Source organism: Hibiscus syriacus, unplaced genomic scaffold, assembly GCF_006381635.1.
Source record: "Hibiscus syriacus cultivar Baekdansim isolate YM2019G1 unplaced genomic scaffold, ASM638163v2 tig00110831_pilon, whole genome shotgun sequence".
NCBI classification, from domain to species: Eukaryota; Viridiplantae; Streptophyta; class Magnoliopsida; order Malvales; family Malvaceae; genus Hibiscus; species Hibiscus syriacus.
Genome location: NW_024062882.1, coordinates 2923834 through 2940001, shown reverse-complemented (window position 1 = coordinate 2940001; position 16168 = coordinate 2923834).

Genomic DNA, 16168 nt, shown 5'->3' with positions numbered 1-16168 from the left:
ATAACTTATAATCCTTGATTTTTTTTATTATGTTTTTAATGGACGTGTTTGTTTTATGTTTATTGCTTATGTATAACTTAAGGTTGTTGTCAGGCGGGTCTAACCTGATACGTCTCTAGTTGAGTAGTGAGTGTGAGGATGAATTTGAGAATATACCCGTGTGGGCGGGTGTGGATTTGAAAAATTTTACCCATCATGGTGGTGGGCGGATGGTAAATTTAAAAATATTAAGTGGGTATGAAGATAGGGAGGAGATATCCGCACCCGACCTACCCGTTTGTCATCTCTAATTATAACAACTTTTTAAATTAGAGTTGTTAGTTTTAGGGTCTTTATATGTAATACTAGTAACGATTAATTAATTATTTTTGTTTAAAACTCAAACACACTTTTGCCTTGGCTCATGTGAGCCACATGACAACATTGTTGGCCACATGCTACTTAGAATCTTAATGTGTCCTATTTTTGTAATAATAGGTACGTTTTCATTATAATTGCTGTTTTTTTATTATAATCATATTTATATATTTTTATAGAATCAATTAATTTTATTCGAAATAAGTAATATCTTAAATTATAATAAAAATTTACAATCATAATCGTAAATTAAGCACCTAATTAGGAAATTTTCCTATAATCATTGAAACAAAACTAGTAACTTAAGATCACATAAGAACTATACAAGGAAAGATTAAAAATCTAACCAATAAACTCTAACAAAGATAGATACGAACAAATATGATCGCATCAACAAACGAACCACAAAAGGGGATCAAACTATTGACAGACGACCGACAAATCATAAATCAAACTCGAGCAACGTTAAAAGCAAAAGCTATCCACGAATGCAAATCATGTATTCAGATCTAATTTGAGGGTCCAAAGCAAGGAAGATCAACAATAAATCAGATAATCATCATCTTGATCAATCGTCGTGGTGTCAAATCAATTCTTAGAAGAAAAAAATATAAATGAAAAACGGTCAAACAACCGAAAATCATACAAAAAACATAAGAAAATGTGTTATAAACGCATACAAAAACGAGTTATATAGGCAGACTGATTGAAAAAAATAGAGATACAATATAAAAAAGAAAAAAGACAATAAAGAATAACGACGGTCAACAATTAACATTAAAATTGGTGTCACCATCGATCAACATAAACAAAAAAGAAAAGAGATGAACTACACACCAACAAAAAAAAACCAAGTTTTTTCCTATCAATAATAAATTTTGTAATCATATTTATATAAATTTTGATGGAAGCTATTTACATTATATATTAATGTTTTCATATTTTAATACCGACTTTTATCAATTAATTTCTGTATATCATGTCATATATTTTTCTTTCTTTATTGTAGTAACATGCAATGAAATACAATAAAAAATTATGGAAGGGCAAGACAAAGCACTGGATCTCTCTTAACATGCAAGTACAAATTTATTCTTTCTTTTATTTATTTAAATTCATCATCTTCTTTTAAGGTTTAAAAATTGGAAAAAAAAAAGAATAAATCAACCACCATGCTAAATGCACCGACTTTTTCTCCTCTATATTTATTATTATTATTATTATTATTATTTTGTACTCGTTACACTTCCTTTTTCTTGTCAAGTAACTAGTGGAATATGGCAATAAAATATATCTTCTTGTTGAGAGGCCGACGGTGCAAGGAATTAAGATAAATTTCAAGTAAATAATTTAATTTTTTAGTTACCCAACTATTTTAAACATAAAATACATTTTATTTCTATATTATTTAAAAAATAAAGGCAAAATAATAATATTAGCATCAACATTTGTATAAATGATCATTTTTGCATCAATCTCTTTTTGGGGCATTTTAGTCATAATTTTAAATTTTTAGTTAAAATAACTATACTTGACTAACGATCAACTCGTGTTGTTAATATGACGCATGTAATGTCATTATTTTAAGTGATGTAACACATACTGTATAATTACTTTAAGTGATGTAGCACATACTGTATAATCACTTTAAATGACATGGTATGTGTAATGTCATTGCTTTAGATGATGTGCACATGTCACATTATCGCTTTAGTGACATAATATGTAACATTTCAACAATTAAGCATGTCTACAAATATCACATTAACAACATGTGTTGATTGTTAGTCAATTAATGATTTTCATTCAGCAATAATTATTTTGACAAAAATTGAAATATCGAGAGCTAAAATACTCCAAACAAAGAACATAGGCTAAATTGACCATTTAAGCAAACGCTAGGGCTAAATTTATCATTATGTTAAAAAATAAAAGATAAACTACGCCCATGATTACTTAATTATAGGAAGATTCTAATTTGACCATCGATCTTTTAATTTTATCAATTAGATCACTTAACTATTTAAACAATACCAATTAAGTCACATGTCGTTAATATTTGACAGAGTAGTTGCATGATGGTTAATAAAACTATTACACATTTAATCATCATTACTTACATTTAAATTTATTGAATTAAATTAAAATTAGTCATAATACCAAAATTAGTCCCCCAACGTTTACTAAAATAGTCATTTTGCTCCTATTCTTTTTTTTAAACATTTTGGCACCCCAAGTCTGATTTTAAAACAAAAAGGTCCTAACATTTGACTAAATAGTCACTTTAACCCTTATTCTTTTATTCTATATCATTTTTTACCCTAACATTTCATTTTAGGGTAAAAAATTCCTATTTTGGAGTGGTAACCACGTGTTAACTTTAATAAAAAAAAAGCCCGTGTGTTAACTAGTGGTTTCTATCCATGGATGGACCTTTTCCCCCTAAAATGAAACGTTGATGGTCAAAATGCTTCAAAAACTTAGAGACAAAATGACGATTTTGGTAAATATTGGGGACTATTTTTGTATCATGCCTTAAAATTAAGAGTAAATTGATACAATATGTAAGTGATAAGGACTAAATATATAATTATACTATTTTTTCTAATCATCATATCAAATGTTAACAATGAATGCCTTAATTGACATTATTTAAATTATTAAACAATCTAATTGACAAAAATTAAAAAAAAAGTAATGATTAGATTAAAATCTATCCATAGTTAAATGATAATGGGGTGTAATTTACCCAGAATAAAACTACAAACATATTCGTTGAGAAAATGTATGTATTTCTATCCCGGCCTCGTAGGGTGGCAAAGGGACAGAGTGGGACAGAGTGGGGACAGTTTTGCATTACTCAATCCGTCTCCAACACTTACATATGCAGTTTTGAGGAATCTTTATTATATATTTTGGAGTTTTTTTGTCTCTATACTCATCTTTTACTGATCTCTACGGGTTTCGGTTAATTCTCATCCCAAAAAATAAACAAACATTTTTGAAATCAATGCAACGCTTAAAACTTGTAAGATATATTAGATTGTCTCAAATTGATCTCTATCTATAATATGAAAGTTTCAAATGTAAATATTCATCTAACACCCAATATATATGTACAATCTTAATAATTTTCTATCTCAACAAATCATGTATATTAAATGAGAAAATATCTAAACTTCAATTTCAGTTCCTTTGAAATGTAACAGTGGCAATACATAATCCCACAATCTTATCATATTTAATTTTTTTATTAAAATATATATTTAGGGTATGTAGGTAAATGATTATAAATATGTTTTTAAAATTTTGTAAAATATCAGAGATTTCTGGAGATATTTTTCAGGGATCTGTACGGTTATTCACACGGGTATGATTTGATTATCCCCACGGTTCTATAGCAATACCCGTTCTCATTCTCATTTGAGCTTCGGGGATAAAACTTCCCCATCCCCATCCCCATCCCCTTGAGTAAAGATTTCAATTATTCTCCATCCTGTCAATTTGAATCCCCACTATTTTCAATATTTCCCCAATCGATTACCACCCTTACGGCCTAAATACACGATAATCACAATCACAACACAATTTCTAAATAAAAATACTAAAATGTAAATCAATATTTAATAAATACAATACTATGCACATATCATAATTCTTTAAATTTTATAATCAATCCTAATACTTTCATGGATTTTTTTGTTTATTATTTATCTTCTTTAACTACATCATTCATTACTTTTGTTAGCTTTTTCTTTGTTTTCCTTTATATTTTTACTCAGTTTTTTTTACTCTCATTTTTATTGTAAACCAACTTTTAAAATTTTAATTATATTTTCCTCCACTTTTATCATTCTTTTTCGTGTTCCAATCTGATGGGATGTCTCCCTTTTTCTAAAATAACTATTACTCAAATGATTTATAGTCACAACATATTTTATAAAAACTATTTAAGCTTTAAATTAAATGGTAAATTATACAAATGGTCTCGATTATAGGACATTACTTTATTGATTCATATGATTATTAAAATTTACAAAATAAATATTCGATTAGAGTGTTGCTCTATTGACTTCCCCCACTATTAAAAGTTAAAAAATGATCTCCTGACTAGTCATATGTTCCAAATTCGTTCTTTTTTTAAACAAAAAATGTAGGGATTTTCGGAAGCTCGAATCGACAACCTGAACGGTTTGCAAAGAGGGGTCGGAATGGTTTTTGTGTTTAGGGAGTAAGGAGATTGAGAGATAGAGAATTGCACAGCGATTTATAGTGGTTCGACTTTATCAACCAAAGTCTATGTCCACTACCTTAGCTCCTCACCAAGAATTTTCCAACAAATTCACTAATTTGTTCTTTCTTTTTTAGGACAAAGAGATAACATTTACAACTCCATAGTTTTTCAATGGCTAAACTAGAATCTTTCCCTAGCTTTTACAAGGACATAGTTAGAACCTTTCCCCTTTACAAAGGATAAGAAAATGTTGGGATTTTCAGAAGCTCGAATCGACAACCGGAACGGTTTGCAAAGAGGGGTCGGAACGATTTTGTGTTTAGGGAGTAAGGAGATTGAAAGATAGAGAATTGCACAGTGATTTATAGTGGTTCGACATTCTCAACCAAAGTCTACGTCCACTACCTTAACTCCTCACCAAGGATTTTCCAACAAATTCACTAATTTGTTCTTTCTTTTGAGGACAAAGAGATAACCTTACAACTCCCTAGTTTTTCCGGGCTAAACTAGAACCTTTCCCTAGCTTTTACACGGGATAAGCTAGAACATTTCCCCTTTACAAAAGGATAAGAAAAGTAAACAAGAAAACCTCTCTAAGGTAGGTGTTTACAAGATTGAGCTCACAAGAACAAAATATTTACAAGATAAAGATGAAATAAGATTGAAAAACTCTTCTCTTGTGTTTGACTGCTTGGATAGTTGTTCTCTTGTTTCTTCAAGAGTCCTTAGCTTGTATTTATAGCTTAGAATGTGTTTGAAGTCGTATATAGCCGTTGGGGATGTTTTGGAGCCGTTTGGAGATGAGAATCCATTAATAAAACAGCTTGGAGCGTGGGGGGAATCGATACCCTCTCATATGGAATCGGTTCCATAATTAAAATCTAATTTCGATCGTTAGACAAGGGGGAATCGGTACCCCCTGGGGGGGAATCTGTTCGCCCTGGGGGGAATTTATACCTGTTGAGTTAATCGATTGATGGAATCAGCCAAGAGGGGGGTGAATTGGCAATTAAAATTTTGGTGGAAGCTTTTGCAGAAAATTGAAAGTAATTACACAGTGGTTTAGAGTGGTTCGAATTTCTCAACCAAAGTCTACGTCCACTACCTTAGCTATCCACACTAAGGGTTTTCTAACAAATTCACTAATTTGTTCTTTCTTTTGAGGACAAAGAGTAACCTTACAATTTCCTCAAGAATTATACCCCAATTCTTGAGCACACTCTTTTTCAAAGAGAAATACACAAATTTGCAAACTTACAAGGAAATCCTCACAAGATAAGATGTTTGCATAATTCTTGAACAAGAAAAGAACACTCAAGAATAATTACAAATGAGCACAAATGGTGTTCTTGAAAGCAAAATGAATATTGAAAGTAAAATTGGCTTGAATTGAACAAACTAGGTGTTTGATGCTTTCTCTCTTGTTTCTCTATGATTTCTTGTTGATCAAAGGCTTCAGAACTTGTTTAAAAACTCCCTCAATTGATTCTGAACGTTGAGAATGATTAGTGGAGTTAATGGAGCCGTTTAAGTGTGAAAACAATTAATAAAACAGCTTGAAGCGTGGGGGGTATCGGTACCCCTTCATAGGGTATCGGTACCTATGGTGTAAAATTCAAATATTTCGACCGTTATATACCTTAGGGTATCAGTACCATCTGAGGGGTATCGATACCATTGCATGGGGGTATCGATACCTATGGGGGGTATTGGTACCTTTCGAGCATTCTGTTATTTCTCAGAACCAAAGTGTTCACAGGGGTATCGGTACCCTATAGGGGATATCGATACCATACTAAATAATTTTTATTTTTGGCTCGAATATGGCTCAAAATACTTTGTAAAAATTGTTTCAAAAATATTTTAAGATTGAAACTTAATTTTACACTTGAATAAGGATTGAAATAGACTTTTGAAAACTTGGAGTAATAATTTTCGTATTCGAATAATTTAACTGAATATATAATTCAAGAAAATATTAAAATTAATTAACACTTAATTTGTTATATCGAAACATCAAAATGTTTTCAACAATCTCCCCCTTTTTGATATAACAAAACATTTTAGTAATTTTAAGATTTTCTAAAAAAAAATTTGAAATCAATTTTGAAAAATTACTCCGAAAAATTACTCCCCCTTACTCTAACACTTCTAACACACTTCTCCCCCTTTTTGTTAAATCAAAAAGAAGACTTTAAAAAACTTTAGAAAACAAGTTTTTGCCAATTGATTTTAATTAGATAAAGCTTAAGCTACTAAGATCAAAATCAAGAGAAAGGTTAGCCATTAGTTCCATAATCAATATTCATAAATAAATGTGCAATGGAAATTGGTCATATATTCTAAATGATGCAAAATTAACAGACTTTTAAGTTCAATATTTAAATAAACATATTCAAACCAGTAATTACTATCCAAAACAAATTCAAATCATTTAAAGCAAACTTAAACATCCACAAAAACATCAAAATGATAAAAGCAATAAGTTTGAAATTCAATCCTAGGAAACTAAAGAAAAACAAGGTTTACTCATCCATAGAAGGATCAGGAGGAAGAGGAAAACGTGCTTGCATCTCAAGAGAAAGAGAATCCATACGTGCAAGCATTTCCCTTTGAAACTCCATCTGTTGAGCTTCTAAAATGTCTAAGAGACGATTCATCGCTTCGGTGTTTGCAGTTAAATGAGAATCGATAGAAGCAAACCGTAGATCAGATGTCTCCAAAAACGAAAGCAAATATGGAGGCACTTGATCATCTTGTGGTGCTGGTTCTTCGAGCTGCTCCGGCTCGTCGTTGGCTTCATCAATATCTTGCATTAATTGTTGAAGCTCTGGATCATCATCCGCTCCCGGTGGAGCGCGCTAGCTCCCGGAGTTTCCTCAGAAGATCGAATCCATTCACCGGTCTCCTTATCCTTTATCCATCCCGATCTCGTTAAGAAAAGAATATTAATTTGGTTTTTGAGAGGGATGGCTACATCAAGTTGTACATTAAGCTCGGCTTTCTTAAACAAGTTACTTAGAAGACAACCGTAAACTAGACTTGGACAAGTTTTCTTATTAGGAACGAGATTCACGATGTCAACGAGAACAGAGAAGATGATATGAGGAAGATTAATTTTCATCTTATTCTGGATACAATGTATCCACCACAAATCTAAAGCTCTAAGAGTGAAGTATTTTCCTCCGGATGGTCTAAACCACCAAGAGATCATAAGATGAAGAAATCGATCGTGATGATCTAAGATACTCGCACTCGATTTAACCTTGTAACGGAAACCTACGATTTGTTTTTCATCACATAATCCATTATCATCTAAGCCAAAAGCATGTGCTATATACTGAGAATCAAGGTGAATGAATTGACCTAGAAGATAGGACCAGATCCCTATGGTTGCGGTTTGTTCTCGATTTTGAACGCAAACGGCATTGTAATAGAAAATACGAACGAGTTGTTGGTAAACAATTGGTTCGAGTTGACAGAGTTTATCAAATTTCTAATCTAATAGAGTAGGTAGATATCTAAAGTTCATATCTACCATAGCTTGAAGGGACGGGATGCGTTCTTCACGAATTTTATATGACTCAAAGTAATGAGAATACCTATAGTAGAGATCTTGCCTACGTCCAGGTTTATTAAAACACGAATTACCTATAGTCATAAGGGAATCAGGAATTTGAGGAGGAATAGAAGGGTTTGGATTTAGAGGTTGGTTTGATCGACTAGAGGATGACCTAGGTCGTTTGTGAGACATGGCTTATGAAATCGGAATATAATAGGTAACCTGCAATTTTGAAAACACATGTATGCAAATATATATCAATCCCAAAACTCAAATGAGTCCTCAATATTTTAAGGTTCTCTAAAACAATCCTAATGGGCAAAGTTTTGAAAACTATTTTGAAAATAACGTTTGAGAAACATAATATGTATGATTTTCATAAAAATAACATAATTTAATCAAAAACATCAATTAAACTCATTTTTTTTAAATAATAAGAAAGTTTCAAAATTTTGAAAGATTAAAAAAATTGTGCTTTTGATGAAATTAGTTGTAGAATCTAGTTTAGAAACAACATATGATCAATGTCCGATAATTATTTCAACCTAGAACTAATTCAAACTAGTCCTAAGTTCAAAATTTGAAAAGATAAAAGTTTTTGAAAAAAATACCTTAAAAATTTCGGATTGAGTGGAATTTGATGTTGTTTGCATAAATCAATGATTGAAGCAGGATTGGGAGATGATATGCAACCGAATTTCAACTAAAATTTGATGTTTTGAAGCAAAGTAGTGATTTAGGGAGAAGGAGAGAGGAAACAACGGTAAGGCTTAGAGAAGATAGGGTTTGAGAGAAAGAGGGTTTTAGGGTTGTTTAAAAATAAAACCCAAAGAGGGTATCGGTACCATCAGGGGTATCGATACCCATTCAAGGGAGGTATCGATACCCATTCAAGGGAGGTATCGATACCTATTCCAGGAGTATCGATACTTATTCAAAGGGGGTATCGATACCTTATGCACAAAAAGATCAAAAAACTGTTTTAAAACACTCAAAATGCTAAATTAATTAGTTCTAGTGGTATTAACAACTCATATATTGAAAATTAATCATGTTCAATCAATCAAATTAATCTTTAAGCTATATTTGAACATAAAGTTAATTTTCACCAAAGAACATAAACTCCCACTAACTAATAGCAAAGAATGCAATCAAAAATTATTATTATAAGCAATTTTCACTTATTCTTAAATGTGCTAAAAATATTTTAAACACTAAGTGAAGATAGGTAAGTTAAACCTAATTATCTTCTAAGTGTCCAAAATCTTTCTTTGTCTAAAGGCTTTGTAAAGATATCCGCTAATTGGTGCAAAGTATCAACAAATTCTAGAACTACATCTTCCTTAGCGATATGGTCTCTAATAAAGTGATGTCTAATTTCAATATGCTTAGTTCTAGAGTGTTGGATGGCATTTTAAGTGAGACAAATAGCACTAGTATTGTCACACTTGATAGGAATGGTACCTACTTCAATTCCATAGTCAAAAAGTTGTTGTTTCATCCATAAAACTTGTGCACAACAACTACCAGCTGAAATGTATTCCGCTTCAATGGTGGATAATGCTACACAATTTTGTTTCTTTGAAAACCAAGAAAACAACATATTTCTAAGGAATTGGCAAGTACCGGAGGTGCTTTTCCTATCTAATTTGCATCCTCCATAATCCGCATCAGAGAAGGTATGCAAGTTAAAGGTAGAGTCTCTAGGATACCAAAGTTGTTGAGTTAATCGAATGACGAAATTGGCCAAGAGGGGGGTGAATTGGCAATAAAAATTTTGTGGAAGCTTTTGCAGAAAATTGAAAGTATTTGCACAGCGATTTACAGTGGTTCGACTTTCTCAAACAAAGTCTACGTCCACTACCTTAGCTATCCACACTAAGGATTTTCCAACAAATTCACTAATTTGTTCTTTCTTTTGAGGCCAAAGAGATAACCTTACAATTCCCTCAAGAGTATACCCCAACTCTTGAGAACACTCTTTTCTCAAAGAGAAGATTACAAATTTGCAAACTTACAAGAAAACCTCACAAGGTAAAATGTTTGCACAATTCTAGAACAAAGAAAAGAACACTCAAAGATGAATACAATTGAGCACAAAAAGTGTTCTTGAAAGCAAAATGAATATTGAATGAAAATAGGATTGAAATGCTCAAACTTGAGGTTTGATGCTTTCTCTTTGACTCTCTCTTGATTCTAGTTGCTTGATGTTTCTTGTTTTTGATCAATGGCTTCTAAGCTTGCTTAAATACACCTTGGATCACTTCTGAACATTGGGGATGATTAGAGAAGATATTATAGCCGTTTTAGTGTGAAAACATTTAATAAAACAGCTTGGAGCGTGGGGGGAATCGGTTCCCCCTCATAGGGAATCGGTTCCCTAAGTGTAAAATTCAAATATTTCGACCGTTGAACAGGGGGAATCGGTACCCCCTTGGGGGGGATCGGTTCCCTCCGAGCATACTGGAATTCTCGGAACAAAAATGTTTAGGGGGAATCGGTTCCTCCTATGGGGGAATCGGTTCCCTCCGAGCATTCTGGAAATCTCGGAGCCAAACCATTCAGGGGGGAATCGGTTTCTCCTATGGGGGGAATCGGTTCCCTCTGAGCAATCTGTAATTTTTGGCTTTGAATTGGTTCGAAATACTTTGTAAAATTATTTTGAAATTGTTTTATGATTAAAACTTAATTTTACACTTAATTAAGGATTAAAAATGATTTTTGAAATATTTGGAGTAATGTTTTGATATTCGAATAGTTATATCGAATATACTTAGAAAATCATTTGGAAAATCTTAAAATCAATTTAACTTAATTTGTTATATCGAAATATTAAAATGTTTCAACAATCTCCCCCTTTTTGATATAACAAAACATTTTAGTAATTTTAAGATTTTTGAAATCGAGTTTTGAAATTACTCCCCCTTACTTTAACACTTCTTCAATTTATCATGTAAAACATTTAACACCTATTCTTCTCCCCCTTTTTGTTATATCAAAAAGACATTGTAAAACAAGGTTTTGAAATCATTTAGCCAATTGATTTATTAATTATAAGCTTTAAGCTGCTAAGATCACAATCAAAAGAGAGGTTAGCCATTAGTTTCATAAATCAATATTCATAAATAATGTGATATGGCAAAATTGGTCATGTTGCTAATGATGATGTAAATGATGCAAAAATGAATAAAACACCAAACATATAAGTTCACACCATTCATAAATCCAAAATCCAACAATCCACAAAATCAAACAATTCAAAATGTTGAAACAATATTCATTTTGTTCAAAGTTTTAAAGCTAAACATAAAATCAAGCATCCGGATCGGTAGGAGGAAAACGAGCTCGCATAGCAGCCATTTCATGAGTTAGTTCATTGATACGAGCGTTGGTTGATTCATTGTTTGCACGCATCTCCCGAAGAATCTCTAATTGTTGAGCTCCCATTGTGGATAAATGAGACTCTATAGAGGAAAAGCGCGAGTCCATGGTAGCGTATCGGAAATCGAATGTCTCCATAAAGGATTGAAAATATGGAGGCATTTGATGCGTTTGTTGTGCTTGCTCCTCGGGCTGCTCTTCGGGCTGATCAGGCTCATCATCGGCTTCATCGATATCTTGCATTAATTGCTCAAGCTCGGGATCTTCGTCAGCTTCGGGTGGAGCTTGTGAAGAACTAGCTCCCGGAGTAGAAGATCGAACCCATTCACCGGTTTCTTTGTTCTTTACCCATCCCACTCTCGTTAAGGAAAGAAGATTTATTTGTTTCTTAAGAGGAAAAACGGCATCTAGACCGACTCTAAGCCCAGCTTTGGAAAACAGATTACTCAAAAAGCAACCGTAAACTAGAGATGAACAAAGTTTCTTGTTAGGAACAAGATTTACGGTTTCAACAATTTCAGCAAAATAATCTGAGGTAGGTTAATTTTAATACGGTTTTCGAAACAATGTAACCACCAAAGATCCAAAGCTCTAAGAGTAGAATAACGACCTCCGGATGGTCGAAACCACCAAGAAATCATTAGATGAAGAAAACGCTCATGTAGGTCTAAGACACTCGCACTATCTCTTCTTTTATAACGAGAACCTAAAATTTGTTTTTCATTCGAAATACCATCATTATCTAATCCAAATGTATTGGCTATATATGCCGGGTCAATATATAAGAATTGTCCTAGGAGGTAGGAACGAATTCCTATGGTTTCGGTTTCATCTTGATTTTTAATACAAACGGCATTAGAGTAGAATATACGAACAAGTTGATGGTAAACGATGGGTTCAAGATCAAATAGTTTATCAAATTTCCATTCTTGTAAAATGGGAAGATATTTAAAATCGATAGCTATCATAGCTTGACGAGAAGGAATACGTTCTTCCCGGATTTTGTAAGAATCGAAATATTGATAATACCAATATCGGTGATTTCTAGACCCAGGATGATTGAAACACGAATTTTGGATAGTCAAGTTGGGATCAGGATTTGGAATAGGATTTTGAGGAATAGGAGGAGGATTTGGTTGACGACTAGAACGACTAGATGAAGACCTAGGACGTTTAGGATTTGACATGGTGAAGGAAATCGGAATAGATAGAATAACCTGCAATTTTAAAACAGATGTATGCAATTCAATTAATCCCAAAACTCAAATGAGTCCTCAATATTTCAAGATTCTCTAAATCAATCCTAATGGGCAAAGTTTTTGAAAAACTTTTGAAAAATATGGTTTTGAGAAACAATATATGTATAGTTTTTCATAACAACATAATTTAATCAAAACACAATAATTTGAAAAATAACATTTTTTTTTTATTTCAAAAATTTAAAAATTTTGAAAACTTCTTGTGTTTTTGATGAAATTAGTTGTAACATCTAGTTTCTAATCCCTAAATAAGCAATGCCCGATCACTATTTCAACCTAGAACTAATTACAACTAATCCTATGTTCAAAAATAATGAAATAGAGAGTTTAGAAAAATTACCTTGAAAGATGAAGATTGAGGGGATTTAGATGTTGTTTGCACGACTTTAATGATTTCAACAGGTTTAGAAGATGATATTTGAAGTAAATTCCGATTAATATCGTCGATTTGAGACAAAAATGGAGATTTGAGGGTGTAGGAGGTGAAAAACGGCGGAAGAGAGGGAGAGAAGAGGGTTTTGGGATTTTAGGGGTGTTCTGTCCGATTTTAACAGAACCCCAGGGGGGTATCGATTCCCATGTGGGGGGAATCGGTTCCCCTTCAAAGGGGGAATCGGTTCCCTCAGGGGGGGATCGATTCCCTCTGCACCAAAATGCTAAAATCCGATTTTTTAAGCACAAAATGCTAAATTAATCTTTTCTAGTGGTATTGACAACTCATATATCAAACATTAATTATGTTCAAACAATTAAATTAATCTTTAATTGATTTTTGAACATAAAATTAATTTTCATTAAGAATCACAAACTCCCCCTAACTAATAGCAAGAATGCAATCAAAAATTATTATTATAAGCATTTTTCAAGATTTATTAAAAGTGCTAAAATTATTTTAAACACTAAGTGAAGATAGGTTGGTCAAACCTATTTCTCTCCTAAGTGTCCAAAATCTTTCCTTGTCTAAGGGTTTTGTAAAGATATCCGCTAATTGGTGCAAAGTATCAACAAATTCTAGAACTACATTTTCCTTAGTGACATGGTCTCTAATGAAGTGATGTCTTATTTCAATGTGCTTAGTTCTAGAGTGTTGGATGGGATTTTTAGTGAGACAAATAGCACTAGTATTGTCACACTTGATAGGAATGGTACCTACTTCAATTCCATAATCAAAAAGTTGTTGTTTCATCCATAAAACTTGTGCACAACAACTACCGGCTGAAATGTATTCCGCTTCAGTGGTAGATAATGCAACACAATTTTGTTTCTTTGAAAACCAAGAAATCAGCATATTTCCAAGGAATTGGCAAGTACCGGAGGTGCTTTTCCTATCTAATTTGCATCCTCCATAATCCGCATCAGAAAAAGCATGCAAGCTGAAACTAGAGTCTCTAGGATACCAAAGTCCTAAACTAGGAGTGTCCTTAAGGTATCTAAAGATTCTCTTAACAGCTAGTAAATGTGATTCTTTAGGACATGATTGAAACCTAGCACACAAGCAAACACTAAACATAATATCCGGTCTACTTGCGGTTAGATAAAGCAAAGAGCCAATCATTGACCTATATAATTTAACATCTACACATTTACCTCCTTCATCTAAGTCAAGCTTTGTTGAAGAGCTCATTGGAGTGTTATGAGGTTTCCCATTTTCCAGTCCAAACTTCTTGAGCATATCTTTGACGTACTTAGCTTGATTAATGAAGATGCCATCTTTTCTTTGCTTGATTTGGAGTCCCAAGAAAAATGAGAGCTCCCCCATCATGCTCATCTCAAACTCACTTTGCATTAGCTTAGAAAATTCTTGACAAAGAACATCATTAGTAGAACCAAATATTATATCATCAACATAAATTTGAACTACTAATAAATCTTTACCTTTTCTCTTTAAAAACAATGTAGTGTCAACCTTTCCTTTTAAAAAACCTTTTTCAATTAAAAAATTTGACAATCTTCATACCAAGCTCTAGGAGCTTGTTTTAAACCATAAAGAGCTTTTGTCAATTTTAAAACATGATCCGGAAAATTTGAATCTTCAAAACCTGGAGGTTGTTCCACGTACACTTCTTCTTTTATAAAACCATTTAAAAATGCACTTTTAACATCCATTTGATATAATTTAAATTCATGAAAACATGCAAATGCTAATAACATTCTAATTGCTTCCATCCTAGCTACGGGAGCATATGTTTCATCGTAGTCTATGCCTTCTTCTTGAGTATAGCCTTGAGCAACAAGTCTAGCCTTGTTCCTCACTATATTACCACTTTCATCAAGTTTATTTCTAAAAACCCATCTAGTACCTACAGTAGATTTATTACTAGGCCTTTCAACTAATGTCCATACTTTACTTCTTTCAAATTGATTTAATTCTTCTTGCATAGCCATAATCCAATGTTCATCTTTTAATGCTTCTTTGATGTTCTTAGGCTCTATGCATGAAATAAATGCAACATAATTACAGATATTTCTAAGAGAAGATCGAGTAGTTACCCCTTTTGATGGATCACCTATAATTTCACCATCCTTGACATAGTTGTACTCTCTTGGAAAATATACTTCCCTTTCTTCAATGGTTGGATTCTCGAGGGGATCATGAGTTTCCTCATCTTTTGTTTCTTTCTTTGATGATGATTCTCCAACGTCATGTCTAACGTCATTTGCTTGTACAATACCTACATCATCATTAACAGAAGAATCCTTCCTCGGAAGGGGATTATCATCGAAAACAACATGTATAGACTCTTCTACAACTAAAGTTCTTTTATTAAATACACGATAAGCTTTAGAATTTAAGGAATAACCCAGAAAAATTCCTTCATCACTTTTAGCATCAAATTTACCAAGATTTTCTTTACCGTTGTTTAAAACAAAACATTTACATCCAAAAGGATGAAAATAACTAATGTTAGGCTTTTTATTTTTGAGAATTTCATATGGAGTTTTCTTTAAAATTGGCCTAATCATTACTCGATTTACAACATAACAAGCGGTATTTGTGGCTTCCGCCCAAAAATATTTTGGCAAATTATTTTCACAAAGCATGGTTCTAGCCATTTCTTCTAAAGTTCGATTTTTCCTCTCAACAACTCCATTTTTTTAGGGGTTCTAGGTGCTGAAAAATTGTGGCTAATACCATTAGAATTACAAAACTCAATAAATCCAAGATTTTCAAATTCAGTTCCATGATCACTTCTAACACTAGTGATAGAGTAACCTTTTTCATTTTGGATTATTTTTTAAAATGTGATGAAATTTTCTAATGCTTCATCTTTAGTACTTAAGAATAGAACCCAAGTGTATCTAGAATAGTCATCTACCAAGACAAATGCATATTGTTTTCCTCCCAAGCTAGTAGTTCTAGTTGGCCCAAAAAGA